The sequence below is a fragment of the Onychostruthus taczanowskii genome, unplaced genomic scaffold (assembly GCF_017590055.1).
Source record: "Onychostruthus taczanowskii isolate IOZ18803 unplaced genomic scaffold, ASM1759005v1 scaffold57, whole genome shotgun sequence".
In the NCBI taxonomy this organism is placed as follows: Eukaryota; Metazoa; Chordata; class Aves; order Passeriformes; family Passeridae; genus Onychostruthus; species Onychostruthus taczanowskii.
In genome coordinates this window covers 863,789-880,681 of record NW_024503346.1, presented here as the reverse complement: position 1 = coordinate 880,681, position 16,893 = coordinate 863,789, and positions in this window count along the sequence as shown.

Sequence of the window (16,893 nt, the reverse complement as noted above, 5' to 3'; positions counted from 1 at the left end):
TCTTTGTTAATATTTTAAAGTACTAAAAACCCCAAACCAAGCCCCTTCTCAGTGTGCACTGTCTGATGACTGAGTTACCTGCTCTGTGCCTCCACCCTCCCACCTCAATCAGGTGTTCTCAGCCCGGAATCAAGCTGCCTTAACGCTGAATGCAAATGGAAATGCTTGTATTTCACTGTAATTTCTCTTCCAGCCTATTAACACCTTGTCTATTGAGTAAGTAAGGGCTTGTGCTCTCTGCTAACCTGTCACCAGAGGCTTTCAGAGCTGCTCTGTTCCAAAGGAAGCTCCAAGAATGATTGTGCCAGTCTAATGTCTTTAAAAATCAGTTACTTTGTCTGTGGCATCAGGCACACCACATATGAATCCTCTCTGAATGCTCCTGATAAAGAATTGAAACACAAGCTTTTCTTTATAAAGAAAATCCTTCCAACAGGAATGAATCTCTCTTTTGTAGCTGATAAAATAGGAGAAAATTTAACCAAACCAATTTATTCTGGCTCCTATGAAAAATGTTTTCAGTGAAAACATGGAACACTTACAAAATATCAACATTTCACTCCTATCTGCATGTAGATCAATATGATTGGGTCACAGTGACCTCTCAGGGAGCAAGTGTGCGTGGCAACCAAAACTAATATGTATTTTAAGGACTAAGGTCCTTAAAAAAACAGAAACCACCTTTAACCACAGGGATTCTGTTCCCAACAGGATAATTTCTATACTATTTCACAGTTGGTTTCGGGGAAATTTTAGCTTTGTTGTTGCTGTTTTTTTCCCCACAAGGAACTTTTAAGATGAAACAAGGGTCTTCATTTCTGCTACAGCAAAGCATTTTCAATGCTTTCAATTAGAACATCTTGTTTTATGAAGTGAAAAATCTCTGCTGCCAGAGCATAGTTTGAAGTGCAGGAAAAGGCTGTGTCTTCACAGGAAATTGCAATTTTTCAGTGAAGCAGCATCTCTGAAATTCATTCCACCATGTAACACTTCAGTGAATCACAATAGTCTGGGGTTCAAGGTTTAGTTTCCTTATCTGAAATAGAAATATGTAGCTGAGCTTGGAAGAGCAGGGATTGGGCACTGCTTGGGAGCGTTTTAGCAAAGCAGCCTTTGTCTAAAAATGCTGTTTCTGGAAGAGAAACACTTGTGGATGTGTACTTTTTACAAAAGACACTGAGCCTCAGATGGAACTTGTAGCCAAAGGAAGAGAATGTGAGAGAGCCTCCCACTGTGGAAGATGGAGAGGGGCAGTGGTCAGTGCTGGCAGTCCAGCTTTGTGCCTCCAGTGCCTCAGAGAAGTGTCCTAAAGCACTGGCTCTCTCAATGTGTCTGCCTGTTACAAGGGTTATGTGCTCGTGTTCCCCTCTTGGAAAAGATTGGAAGATATTTCGTTTGTTCCAGTTTGGAGCACAGCCAGATTGTGACACTTCAGGATATTTCTCAGATATTTATTCCTGACCAGCCTCAAGTGGCTGAAGCAGAGGCTTTCAGCCTTTGTGCAGTCTCCCTGTGCATCTTGGCTTCACTCCTCCTCCTTGGGAAGTGTTTGTGCCCTGCTTGTCCCGCATGTGGGGCCCAGATGAGCAGAGCCATGGGATGCAAGATCCACCTCGTGGCCTGGAATTCTGGCACCGTGTCCCTGCTTGGAATAGGTGGGGCTCTGCACACCCAAAACCAAAATTGTGTGTCGGGACAATGAGACAGTTGGGGCTTGTTTGTGTTTAGGTTTGCACATTCTGCACATAAGCCATTGATCCCAAGTAAATAATGGACAAGAGGAAATCCATTAAATAAGTTATTCAAAATATCATAGAACTTGTCAAATTAATGATTTCACAAGAGGCATCCAACCAATTGTTTTTGCAATACAGCAGTTTTTTAGGGATTAGAGAAAATCTAAACTGTTGGCAGGCAAAATCCAGCTGAGGTGAGATAAAAATTTTTGCATTAGAGCTTAAAAATATGGAAAATGTTGATTTTAATAATTGTCAAAAATTTTTAATTATTTCCTTTATCAAAGGAAAGGCATAGGACAAGGATGAATGTATGAGCCTGAGGGCAGTTGATGTTGACCAAAGAGTGGTAAATGCTCAGTAATGAAGCTTTGGTCAAAGAGAAGTGGCTCAGTGAGATGTGAAGCTAGCAGAGCATCCATTACAAATTAAGAGATAAATCTGTGGCTACTTTGAAAATATTCTTTATTGCTCAAACTAAGAGCAGTCAATAAGAACAACTTACAAAAGGGATGGAAAAAATAATGTTACAATTATGGTTTAAATGTTATGAGATTAGAAAATGAAAATAACTTCTAATTTAGTAATTATAAAATAATGTCAAACTGATAGGTAATATTTTCTCCATGTTGGGGTTTTAACTCAAGCCAACATTTCTGAAGCCAGGATAATCTTTCAATGATAACGTGACTTGACAAAAATTCCCTTTCATTAATCCATGTATAGATGTGGGTAGCTGTAGCTTGCAGTTCACTATAGACACTGCCCCTGGTATTTCAGCAGTGCTCAGTTTTATCAGCTGTCATTATTAACTATGCCTATACTGCTCCTGCTGATTAGCAGGTACTGGGATAATGAGATCAGCAAGGTGTGAGAGGTTTATTAGACACTGGCACCCCAGTTAAAACTCTCCATGGAACAGATTTGTGGGCTTGGGCAGGGCATTTTTCTGTGAAGAGTGGGGATGCTATTGTCCAGATTTGTCTCATTTCAGCTTAAGTAGTTCCAGATTTCAGTGAAACATAATGTTTGTGAACTTTTTTCCCTTCATATGTCCCTGATGACTGGGTATTTTCAACTGAAAAGGGGTTTGGACACTCCACTTACTGATGCTGTGACCTGGGCCGAAAGGAATTGCTGAAATTGGCTTCTGGAATGTGCATGAGATATTCATGAGTCTAGCTCAGCCTCACGCTGAGGAAGGAAGTGCATAGCTCATTTCCCAAGGTGTCCTTCCTGCCTGCAGTGGGCAGGAGCAGAGTCCTTGAAGAGGCACTGAAATGCAGAGAGCTTCTGGTGGCATTTGCTGAGCAGCCTCAGACTCCAGAGTAGTTGAAATGCAGCAAGAGCCCAACAACTCCAACAGTCAGGAAGGTGATGGACATCTTCAGAAGATTTTATTGAGAATTACATTGTAAGCGACTGACATATACATTTGTTTCCAGAATTAATTCCATGATAGGCTATCCTAAGATTCACAGGAAATTTCTCCTATAAACTTCTACAAGTCAATGGCTGCAGTGCTCCAGCTGTGGGTATCAGTGATGGAACCCTGGTGGTTGTCAATCAGGCATTCTAAATTCATATCAGCAATACCCATTGCAGTTGTTGCTATTCAAATATTTCCTAGTGCCTTTTATATTTATTATTATTTTATTTCTGTGCTTAGTAGTTAGCTTGGAAGCTTGCTGGTCTTTGTTTTTTACCCAGCACCTCAATTATGGTTATGAAGAGACTTATAAGATTGTTTTTCTGTCCTTAAACCACCTTCTGAGTTTTGTGTACTAACACTGCAAAGTCTCTACTTAAAGACCTGTTTAATATTTAACTCAAATAAACAGAACAGAGATTTTTTTAAATACAAATCAATTGCAGACCAAAAAATAAATCTTTGGATCATGGTGTTTCAAATAATTTGAAGTAAAAAGCAAGAAAGAACAGACTTTTGGAGCACTTCAGCAAGTGCTGCAAAGAGTGGAATGGAAAGCATCACGTATTTTAGGACATCTTTTTGCTGTGTGCTGTCTCTGTTAATAAGATTGGTGCTTTGCAGTAGCAACCTGAGAAGGTGCTGTGCAGAAAAGCAAAAGCAAAATATTGGACCTGACATAGTTCATTGAATTTTCTGCTGATTTGCCCTCAGCCTCGTTCTCTGAACTCCCCCTTCCCAGCCAGGGTGATAAGTTTCTGCTTGTTGCTGTTTTTTTCCATAGTAGAGCTCTTGTCCCAGTGCCAGCACATTATGTTCTGGTTAGAGCCGTGACGTCAAATGGCAGCTGGCTGCAGGCCAGGGAATGCTGCTGGGAAGCAGTGAGTGAATGAATGAATGAATGGATTTTGGAGCTCACTTTGGAGCTGCCTCTTTGGGAGCCAGGAATCCTCGTGTAATGCTCAGTCAGCTGGGTAATGGACATTTATCAGTGCTCCTGAACAGAACTGCAAGGAACTGCGGTGGGGATTCACAACAGGGACAGCAATTCGGGGGAAATGTTGTCATAAACTTCAGGTTCAGAACTGGGAATAATCAGGAGAAGCATGAAGGAAGAAAGATGTGATTCAGTGCAAAGTGACTGCTGAATTCTATATATAGTAAGTGGAAGAAGCCTGAGCCTGGAATAGTTACTGTCTAGTGCTCAGAAACTGAAACACACCACACATTCCAAATTGTAAACATTCCTGTGAGCTGATGTAGTAACAATGCATTTCTTTTTAAAATAATATCCTTATCTCTGCATGACAATACACTTTTGTTACCTGTACATTTGCAAAACTGAGGGATCAAGATTCAAATCAGGATTCACCATCACTGTCTGTATGAAGTTTTAGTTATTGCAGTCAGGTTCCATGTCCTCTCTAATGCCCAGCCTTGCATGGAACAAATAATCTTCCTATGACAATACTGTACCTGCTTGCCTTCAGTTTCATTATCTGGAGCTCATCAACAGCTGTTTGCACAGAAAGAGTAAATGGAACATTGAGAGCACCCTCAGAAGTTAGCTACAGCTTAGGTTTGGCAGGAGAACAGAGTGCACTCTTGAATTTCTAAGGGATAAGGGAATTCACATATGGAAGCTACACGGATGGATGATGTGGCATACCATGCCAGCTGGGCCCTTCTGATGTGCAAAACCAGGAGCTGATGAATTTAGGGCTGTCTAGTAGTACTCAGAGTTCCTCATGGCACACAGTAAAGAACAGCATTGAACACGTCTGTGCACTCAGAGTATTATAATAAATGTTTTACTGTTTCATCTTTTAAAGACACTGTAATCCAGACTGAAAAAAATTCACACTTCCAAATTAATTTTGCTCATTGCTGCTACTCTTCCATGAATATAAAGGTGCACTTCTAAATCTTCCACTCAGTAGGAAGCAGCATAACAATTATAGCTATTCTGGCATCCAAGAGATGCACAGTACCCCGTTGTAGAAGAATACCTGCATTCTTGGATGTATTTACATGTCTCTTTGAAAGGATTCATGCAGCTCAGAGAAAGCATGACTTCCTGAGTATTGTGTAAAGTGACAAATTAATTTTTCATGCCTGATAAATCCAAAGATACATAAAACTCATTGTTCCACATAAGTGACTAAATTCTCTAATTAAGGCATAATGCACATTTATGTGTGTGCTTGCCTCCCTCGCTTGGGCCATGTTTTGAAATTGGGAGTATTTGTAATAGAGTTAAGGACAGATAAGGATCTGCAGCAGTGGGCTGGAAAAGCCTGGATTTAAACAGGAGCCTCTAAAACCATGGCCATGCTCTACAGTATCCATCTGATCAGTCAGGACAGTGGGAGAAAAAGCTCTTTTGTGATCCTTTTTTTCTACTTCGGATGACAAAAGGATAACAATGAAGGGAACAATGGTCCCTCAAGCAAGGAGTGATGCCATTTGCTTCTGCACCTTGTTTTGCAAATTAAGTAGGACTGCCACAATGCTTTGACCTTCTTGGCCCAGCACCACTCTCAAGAGCCCTCGCAGAGGTGGAGGATCTCTTCTCATGCAGTGTGGAGCAGTCTGAGACAATTCTCCTCAGACAGGAGCAGTGGCTTCCACACTCTTCTGAAGAAACCAGCAGCAAACAAAGCAGAATTGTGCAGTAGATCTTCTCAGAGGCCCCTGTCAGTGCAAAGTGCCAGTTTGTGTGACCTGTGACAAACCTGGCTGGGATGTCTGTGGATACCTGCCCCTAACCTGCGCTGGGGTGAGCAGCCAGGCGCTCGGGACACATGGAACCAGGAGAAACTGGGATCCCCAGGAGGGCTCGCAGCCACTTCTGGCTGTTCTGGCTGTCATTCTCTGAGTTTCGGCATCGTAGCTCAGAGGATGGTTTTTACAGAGGCGTGTGAGTGGACAGGGAGGCAATGACTTTATGGCAACGTGGGGAACAGTCACAGCTGCTGGCAGAGCAGAGAGAGCGTTCCCCTGGCTGGGGCTCACTGAGACAGGCACCTGGCACTGAGGTGGCCCTTGCTGGTGGCCCCAGCAGGAGATCTTTGCTGGGAGAGCCCTCCTGAGCAGCCGAGGAGCCGAAGCCCTGCGGTGTCACTGTGCCAGCGCCGGTGCCTCATGCGCGGCCTGCGGGGAGCGGAGCGCAGCAGAACTGTGCCAGCCCTGCGGTGTCACTGTCACTGTGCCAGCGCCGGTGCCTCGTGCGCGGCCTGCGGGGAGCGGAGAGCAGCAGAACTGCTGCCAGAGGAACCAGCTCCCACCAGCCCTGGGTGAGGGCTGGGCACTGCCTTGCTTCTCCCTCATGGGCTCCTCCAAGCACTCCTCGTGCCCCTTCACACCTGTGACCTCCGCAGAGGCCCTGGTGCTGACCCAGCCTCCGGCTTTAGTGCTCCGGGCCTCCTCTCCTTAGAGCTTCCACTGCTCCTTTTTCCCACACAAGTAAAGGGAGCAGCAGTGGGTGTGGGAATTTTGTAATGGGAGGACCTCAAAACTTCATGTTTTATTCGGGTTAGTTCCCCCAAATTTCCGTGCTGCTGGCCCAACCCATCCAATCTGTTTTGGTCAGCTGATATTAGGGCTGGACTATATGGTGGCACTTTTGAATCCAGACAGTGTCACAACACATGACTACAAAGAGCTAAATAATGACAATTAACTGGACTTCCTTGAACCTTCCGAGAAATATTCTGATTTATTCATAGCAAAGGTTCAGAGCTGCTCATGTTTTAATTGAACCACTTCAGTCATCCCTAAATGAAAACAGTTGCAAACAGTGTCCAACGTACATAGCCCCAGGCACTGTAAAACAATCAGATGAAAAGATTTCTCTTTGTCTTATTTATTTACTTGAAGCTAAAGAAAATGCCAAAATTCTGCCCTTGAATAAATCACCACTTTTTACATGCTTTACCCCAGGCACAAGTTCCAGTTTTTTCCTAACTTATGAGTTGTTTTTGTTTGTATTTGTGTTTGTATATTTTTTATATCCAAGTTGTTTACTTTTCCTGCTTCTTAAAATTGTCTCTTCTCTTCAGAAGTAGAGGAGAAGGAAAGAAATTGAGGTGAAACCACAACATGTTTTCATTTTCATGTAACAAACAGATCTTTTTTCACAAGCTTCTTGAGGCACTAAATACCAAATATGGCTTGAGACAATAAATTATAATATTCTTCAGAGAACGCAGAGCTGGGAAAAGAAGAAATTCAAGTGTTTGCAACATGTTTTAAGAGAGATAGCTGACTGAGAATTCATTAACTCTACATTGTCTCATTATTTGTATTTGTAAAAGATACCCATGGTGGTATTTATCCTTTTGCAGCTCACTGTCAGTGGGACAGTCCTTACAAGTGTGTGTACATTTATTTCTGGTTTTGAAACGCCTCTCTTACAAATTTAGCAAACTCCCCACGGAGCTGAGGCTGCCATGTTCAGAATGAGTGTCCGTGTCAGTGTGCACTGGTGGCTGCTCGGTGAATGCTCTGTGGTCTGGAATTGAATCCTGAGTAGTGCAGCAGGTCAGGCAATCAGCACTAGAGGAGCCTCCTGCAGGGGCAGGTGTCAAACTTGCCACTCATTTCATTGCCACTGAGTTACCCGAGTTCCATTGTCCAGGAGCATTCCCTTTCTTGTGTCACTGCAGTGTGAAGAGGAACAATCAGTTTGTAGCATCCCAAGGGAAGGTTCTGCAGAAACAAAATTATGCAAGGGGGGCTCAGGTTAAGGAGACAGAGTTTGGGGTGTTCTGATTGGTAAATTGCTCCATCTGTGCCTTCTGTCAGAAGCTTCAGACACCTTCACATCAGGGTTGGATATAATTTCCTGGAGTCTCTGTGGGACATGGAATTGTGCAGTCAGAGCCCAGGGAGGCTCAGCAGAAGCAATTTAGTTTCTCCACTCTGGGTTCTGTCACTGTGTCCTGGCTTCACCTCCTCTCACACAAAGTAGAATTCTTTCCTTCCTTGATCATTCAGTGTAACATTCATTTCTTATCACTACATGAACCTCACATACCTGTGTGCTCAAACAAACTGCGAAAATTAGCTGGGCAGGTCCTGCAAAAGGCCCAAGCATTTAACATATTCTGCTTTAACAACCTCCACTGAAAAATGTAAATGTCATTGATAATGAGATGATGAATGAGATAGGGAACAATTCCTGTCTTACACCTCCTCCTGCTGCTGTAGAATTCAGAGGTGAACTCTGCATATTGAGGTTTGTCCTGAGAAAAATGAACACTGAAAGGTAAATACTTGTTTATTAGGTGAACTTGCTTTATCCAGGACTTCACTGATTATTTTAATTATGAATGGAAAAAAAGTCTTCTGGTTTTGGAGCTCTGAACAGGTTAAAATTCTGAATTAATTTTATACATGAGACCTTTATAGATTAGACCACATGCCTGAAATGTGTTACAACCTCCCAGCCCCTTCTGGTGGCAGATGCTGCAGGATGAAAAGCTGAACTCTGTGTTAAGCCAGATCAGCAGCAAAGGTATCCAAGCAGAGCATTCCTGTGATCCTGATGGGATGACTCCACGGCTCTCTGGAACATGTTCCTGGAGAAGCTGAGGAGAGGAGTCAGTGTCAGGATCACTGCCAGACCGGTCGTTCCTCTCAGGTGCTGATTAATGGGACGCGGAGTTTTTGAGGAAATGCACAAACTCATTCATCCTTATCAGCAAACGTGTCCCGAATGAGCACTGTCAGCTGTCAGCCCATCTGCACATGCTGTACCCTGGCAGCTCAGTCACGGCAGGATGGTTGTTTGCTCTGCTGTTCTATCTCAGGATTCTGAGGTGTGTCCCGTGTGGGAAGATAGCGGAGGGCGCGGGCTGGAGGGAGGGAATGTTTAAGAAGTAGGATGATAATGAGCAGAGTGCTGTGCTGGGAAGAGCTGACTGAGCCCCAAGTGATTTTAGAAAACACAGCGAGGGCTTGCAGAGCAGAGCAGAGCAGAGCAGAGCAGCTGGGTGCTTTGAGGTTTGCTGCAAAGTGAGCTCGCAGTGCTCAAATGCCAACCTATATCATTATGGTAATTGTGGAATATTGTGGTAATAGGACTTGTGCCTATGCAAAGTGCAAGTAATGGGACTTACAACATAGCTAGCCTTGAGAGAGGAAAAAATGCAGCTGCCTCTCAGAACAGATGGGAGATGTCAGTGTTTAGAGCACGTGGTTTTAGACTCTCCAGGCTGTACTGAAATCAGGCTGCACGCCCACTGCCCACCTGATTTGGGGTTGGCATATTGACACGTGAATATTTCCTTCTATTGACACACGAACATTTGGGGTTTTCTTCGAGATGTCAGTGCAGTGTTTATCCAAGAGACTAACAGAGATACTGGTTGGAGGGGGCCTTTATTGAAAACTTGTTCAAAGTTTTGCTGGAAGCAGGGCGAGCTGGGTCACTGCACGGTGTAAGGCAGAGTTAGGAGTCACTGTACAGCAAAAATCTGAGTGGTTTGACAGAGCTGGGTGTGAGCAGAGCTTCAATTTGCATGGACACAAACCCATTCTGACCGATCCAATTCCCTGGGGGTAAAGCACCATTTCTATGTTGCTTTTTGCCATGGGGGAAGTATAAGAAGTGCTTCTGTCACTTGAGACAGAGCTGTCAGTTGAGACAAAGATTTCTACTCTAAACCATATAAACTGAGAACTCCTTAGTTTACAAGCAGTTACAAATCGTGAGGAATTGTTTTCCAGTCCCTTCTGCTGCATTTCTAGATGTATTGCTTCAGCTGCTGCTTTGAAGCCACCCTCATTTACACCACTATAAATAAGATGAGAAATGGGCTGATTTGATTGCTTGGGAAATTTACCATGAAATGTTGAGATTGTCTACAGGGGTGTTCAGTGTCTGCAGGCAGAGGTGGTGCTACAATAAACATAAAAGAAAATGAAAAAAATAGTGTTAAAAATCTGTATTTATGCAAAATGGAAGTCTAGTTCTAGACTAAATTCAAGAAAACTCCCCTGACTCTCTACCCATGGCGTGGAATACATCAGGTATCCCTGCATGGTGGGGAGCAGGCCATGATCCAGCTGAGCACATGGCAACACTTCCATTTCCACTGTATATTGTGGATATTTGCATTGAAGAGATCACTTCTGCTGGTATGGCTGAAACAGCTCTGCAAACACTGTCACAGGATCCTGGGATGGAGGGTTTTTCATAAATGCATGCAATGGAAACAATGCTTCTGAATAAAATCAAAACGCTAAATGAACTCTTCAGCCATCTCAGTGTTTCCATTTGGAATGCTGAATAGAGTCCTACTTCTAATCCAAGGCAGTTTTTATTAGCTCTCAGTGCATTTAGCACAAGCACAGACCAGTTCTGGAATCAGCCAGGGCACAACTTGAATAAGAGGGAAGCTATTTTCTGCACAAACACTAGATTTATTAAGGCCTATTTTTTCCTCTCATGAAAGACTAGTTGCAACTAGTTTGAGGAAGCCATCAGAACAGTTTATACATCGAAGGGCAGCACAAACAGTACATCTTCCACAGAATTCCAGGGACTCCTGAGCAGCAGTCCCCTGCTCTGGAACACCCTCCTGCAGAACTGATCCAAGTTGGGATCGCACCATGTGCAAAGTCCAGCCTGGTAATTCAGGCTAAAGGTGGACAAGTTCCCAGCGGCCTAAAATGGAGATTGCTTTTGCTTTATTGTCCATCTCACCCATCCAAGGACGCTCCTGCCACTGCTGTGCGCCAATGGTTTCGTTAATTACCCTGCTAATTGACTTGCTGCTGTCACACCACGTGGCTCACAACACAGACACAGTGGGAGACAGAGAATGAGGTGATGCATCAACTCACTCATCTTCATGCTCCTCAATAAAAAATCATTTTCCTGTTGATCCCTCTCTGGGGGCCTGTTTCATGTTTCACACACGACAGGAAAATGGCAGCAGAAGGTCCAACATCCACTGTGACCTTGTGCTTGCAGCACAGCTTTGGGAGGGTAAACTTTGCTTTCTCCAGGAGCTGCAGCAGCTTCCTGCACTTGGCCATCCTCACTGGTTGATGTTTCTTAAAGGCATGTTAAATTCTGTACAATTTTCTGCTGTTCTGTGAGGGGAAAAAAAAAAAAAAAAAGAAAAAATTATTTATATATTTGACTATTTAGATTTTTCCCCTGACTTTTTATTAGCTGAAGCAAAACTATGAAGTATTTGTGTATATTTTCCCCAACTTCTGAATTAATTTGGTTTGGTCATTAAATGTCTTTCAGTTAGTTGGTTTATGCCCATTCAGTAAGGGTTCCTGAGAAGATTTTCTATGGAAATGTATTAGTCTGAGTGCATTTGGAAATTGAATTTGAAGTCTATTCTCTCAGGACTGAGAGAATTTGTGTTTAGCTTTGTAGGGTAATCCCCTGACTGCCTCTTTTTCTGGTATATCAGATCTACTTAACTCTTGCCAGCTGTTGGATTTTGGAACACGATTTCAATTTTATGGGGTTTTAAATACCTGACCAGTTTAGAAATCTTTGAATGTGTAGGCACATCTGTATGCCTCTGTATGTGGTCACCAGTGGGGCTGACATAAAGGGAAAGGCAGGAGAAATGACTGTGCTGTAAATCTACCATCAGCTAAAGCTGAGTCTTTTTGAGCTGAACTGGTGCCAGAGTGAATTGTTGTGTTGCTGGAACTAAGTAAATGCATATTGCAGAGTAAATGGAAATGTGTAAGGAATGCTGCCTGTTTGTAAGTGCATTAATCTAACACAACTGCAGGCTGTACTCACTGTCATGATTGAATGCATAGAAAAACAAAATTGTGCCTGATGAAAACATCTGGGTTCAAATCTTGATGCCAGTAAATTCTTCCCCCACTGGTAAAAAAAAAAAAAAAAAAAAAAGGTAAAATCACATTCTTTTTGGGTTATGTGATTCCTACACAGAATCTTCTGCAGAGAATTTTCTGCAGAGTCCTCCAGCTCTTCTCCTGAGCCCACAGCTGGCAATGGCTGTGTTTGGGACCCAGCACAGGGGACAAGGGGCCGTGGCCTCACCTGTGCTGAGTTTGCACCTGGCAGGGAGGGGAGAGTTCACCTTCATTCAGGGATTTACTAAATGGACATTATTGTCCATAGATGGGATGTGTGATGCACAGCCTGGGAATTCCTGCTTTCTCTGGGAAGCAGGAATTGTCTTCAGACACAAGGAATGCAGAACTGGAGAGCTGGGAGTGTGGGGCTTAGGGAGATAGCAACAAAGGGTAATATGAGAGTGGGATCTTCGTGTGGAGAAATGAGGGGCTCTGAGGACAGAAAGGGTACAATTCTCAGCCCCATGAAAATTTTAGAATGTGACTCAAAAAGTTGAGACATGAATACCTCTGCACCTAACCCGTGTTTTTGTGGCTGTATTTACTTTCCTGCTGTAAACTGGTTTGGCTCATTCCTCGTTACCTGCCAAAACTTCCCCTCCCACCCAGGCAGGTTCTGTGTTCTGTTTGCTCCCTACAGAGCAGGCTGTGAGCAGTGTCCTGCTGCGTGTGCAGCCCTCCTGGGGAGCTGTGCCCCTGCTCTGCATTCCCCTGCATTCCCCTCGGCTCTGCACGGCAGAGCTGCTGCACGTGTGGCAGCATCCCCGAGCTCCCCACATGACAGAGCCAAGGGGCTGCTGTGGAATTATGAGCAAACAGGGAAGGATGGGATGGGGATATTCTTCCCGAATTTTATCCTGAACATGAGAAAATGCAGAGTAGCAGACCTTGCCAAGGATATGACTTGGTTGTTTCCAGTAAAAACATCCAAACAGTTTGCGAGCACTGGGACGGTGGTGGTTGTTCAGAATAAACTCCCACTTAACCACTCATGTAAGCCTGGCCTTAGTCTCTGCCACGTGTCAGGTGGCTCCAGCACCCTCAGGGTCTGGCCCTGGCCCCGGGTGTTACCTGCAGGGAGTTGTGTCAGGATAACTGCAGCCCCTGGAGCCAGCACAGCAGGATTTTAGGTCACATCTGTGCGAGGCGCTTGGACTTTACTCAGCTGTAATCATGGCTGGGATCCTAACTCAAACAAGCCCCGGGGGTATGTCTACACCAACCCAGAGCATGCACGGGCTTGGGTGAGCTGCCTTGGAGCAGCAGCAGTGGTGGAATGGCAGCACCAGCTTTCCAAGGCTGTCTGGGCACCCCGGGGACGTGGGGCAGGCACGCCAGGGACAGGGACATTGAATGTCAGCCTCTGCTGCCCCACTGCTGTCACTCTGAGCTTGCAATGGTGCCTCTGACTGCAGTGCAGGATTCTATAAACTGCTCAGTTGCCCTGTTACAGAAAATAGGCCATTGACTGGAAAAAACCCCAAATAATGCAAAGGCAACTTGTCTTTGCTCCATTGCCAAGAGTGCGCTCTGAGGCTCAAAGCCACAGGAAGCACTCACGCAGTTTCCTGCTCACTGGAGGGTACAAGTGTGACATCTTTTCAGGGCAGAAACTAGGTACAGGCTCTCATCGTGACCTCAGTGTAGCAGCTACTGATCAGGTAGTTTTTTTAGTGTCGCTCTGGTTTGAAATTAGAACAAAGGAAGGAAGCACTTAGCTCTTTCTAGTGAAATGCTTATCTGTCACTAGAGGCATGTGGCTTTAAAACTGTTTCTCTTGCTTGTCTCAGACAAAAAGAACATGCCCTGGATTTGGAGTTCAACCAATTTCTTAATTAAAGACAGTTTTATGGTCAGCTTGGAACCTTGTCTATTCCAGTTTCAGTTCTTTCAGTTCACAAATAGGTGTTTTCCAATGGAAGTTTTAAGAAGAAAAATATTTTCACAGAGTAAACATAGAATTTCTGCTGGGGAACAACTGGCTCAGTAGTCCTGATAATGGACTGGACAGCATTTTTGTATGTAGCTTATCAGTTTTGCTCCAACAGGCAGTTATTGCCTCAATGGCAATCTTAATTGAGCAGCTTTTTAGGGCCAGAATGAGACAATTGGACTAATTTCCCTTTCTAGAGGATAAAGGTGTCTGTATTGTAAAATCAGCCTTCTAAGTCTAGCTCTAGATTGAAAAGAATCAATGAATTTAGAAAGAACTAAGAAGGGGACTGAAGTATTTGAAAGGTGGAATTCATAGTGATGTCTTTGGTTTTATTTTATACCCCAAACCAGACCAGATCTGATTTACGATCCACTGTTGGATATGATACACAATATGAGTCAATAATAGGATCTGAAGTCAGACATTCAGTGAGCAATGAAAAACATATTTAACAGATTTTAAAAATGCCAGGCATTTTATTAGATTTTTTGCTTACCCAGTTCTAGAAATATTTTTCTAAATATTTTTTAAAACAGATGTATTCAATGAACTCAAAGAAATCAGTAACTGATTTTCTGTAGCAGGTCAGGCTATGCAGTGTGTCCTGTTAATATGCCTGAAACATCCAGCAGAGGTTCCTGGCACTGCATGTCCCTGTGATGTGAGGTCTCACACCTCGTGCTGTGCCCACAATGAGGTGCTCACACCCCTCTCTGCAGTGCTCCAGCAGGACTGGGAAATGCAGGCAGCTGCAGCTGGCAGGGAGGTCAGGCTCTGCTCCTGGTGGTGCCAATCCATGTCAGTGCACAACGAGTGGAGCTTTGGTCACTCCCAGCTGGCACTTGGCTGATTTCTGCACCTCCAGACCTGCTCAGGCTGAGAGGGCAGCCCTGTGGTTCTGCAGGGAATGCACATGTACAGGCTCTGGGAGGAGAGGGCACAGGAAAAGAGTCTGTCTGCAAGGTTATTCTCCATCCTGCTGGTGTGGAAGTGGGAGCCATCAGCTGTGGCCTGGGGAGTGTGGGCATGGTCAGCTCCAGGGAATGCTTGTGCCCTCACCCTGCCAGCCAAGGGCAGCGTGTGAACAGAGCCAGATTGCCCAGGGAAAACACAAATGCTTCAGATGCTACAAATTAATAAAACAGAAATTGATTCAATAACGTTCAGAGATGGCATCTTTGGGTTGGGAGGCTCAATGGCAAAAGCTCATTTGCAAATACTTCAGGACTGACTAGAAGCTCCCAGTGCCATTTAACAGTAATATATTAGACATAAAACAAGGTTTTGAGGCAAACAGCCTAGAAACACTGTGGGGATGGAACCCAAAATGTCAAAAGAAGGTGAAACCAGATGAAACTGGCTCCAGCAGGAAAGGCAAGCAACTTAAATGGACTGCTGTTCCTGCCACATTAAAACCTTTCAGCTGCCTTTCATGGGGTTTTGTTTGGTGCATCCTTGGTAGGTTTGCTGACTGACTTTGTAAAGTGTTGATTTCATTATCCAGGAGAGATTGATACATGAGATAAGCAGATGGTCTGAGCTGGCTTTTCAAGACTGCTCACATGTGTTTACAAATATTTCTGTTTACTTAACTTGTGACAGCTAATACTGACTTCCAGCTGTTTATGTGGCTGTGCTTTCATACACTGGTCTTAAGGATTCATTATGAAAACCTGAAAAGAAAAAAACTAAAGAGTGAAGCTATGGAAAACCAATAGAGAAACCTTTCAAATTCGTATTGTTTTGATGTAAATTGTAAATCTCGAGGCTGCATCTGCTCAGAATCTAAATATTTGTGTGGGATAAAATCTGAAATCATCAGTATCAACACAGGAACCTTGTGCTAGAGAGGGGCAGTGTCAGCTTGTGATACCAGGAGTCAGCTTCCACCAGAGATAACCACAGAGACGTAGGTTCACATAATCTAGAGACGTGTGTGCACAGTGTGTGTTGATGTAACCCTCTGGAGGCCACCTCCTAGGTAAATAAATGACATTTTGAGTGTGTGTGCTGACAAGCGGTCGATAGCACCAGAGGAAGCTGTGGATTCATTAGACCTGTTTTGCCTGAACCTCACCACAGACTCAGATTAAAGAAAAAACAAACCCTCAAACTGACAGTGACTTTGTGAAGGTGTTTGACAAATGCCTTGCCTTCCAAAAGTGAAATGAAAGTAGAAGCTGTGGAACACAGCTTCAATCTGCCTGTTGTTCACAGAGGGCATTAATAAAGACAGAAGATTTAAACCTCACGTACATCTGAGTGTAGTGAAGCATCCCTGAAGCCTGTGAGGATCTTGATCCTAGGTTGAGATTAGATTCTCCTCCTGCTCAGCTTCAGGCCCGTTGCCAAGGTCCTCAGCATTAATCACAATGATCAGAGTAAAAGCTCAGTGAAATTTGTTTGAAAGCCATGACACTTGTGGTAATGATTTGAAAACGAAACATTTGTTTTTATTTGGTTTGGGAAATAAGATTTAGTAATCAGTTGGCTGTAAGAGAATGAAGTTCACTCCCTCAGCCACTCCTTAAACTGGGCAAGGGCTACTCAGGTGAGCAGTGTGCCAAATGTCAAGGCTTGCAGCGTGCTCCAGCAGACTGTGTCACACACCTGCTGCAGTCTGCCTAAGGTCACCCTTGGTGCCAAAAGCACATTCAAGCAGATCCCTGCAACCATCTGACATGTGCATGGCATTTTCCAGGCCTTTTGATAAGATTTCCAGTGACATGCTCTTGTTTGTTGAACATAAATCATTAATTCTTGGAAACGCGTGATACTGTGGTCTCTGTGAAGAAGAGGAAATTTGTTGGAGGTGGGAAGAGGTGGGGACAAAGCGAAGCATCTGCCAGAGAATGCTGTGGTACAGTGATGGTAAATGATTGGCAAGCACCTGGAATGAGCTTGGCTCTGCACCCTGCCTCAGGAGG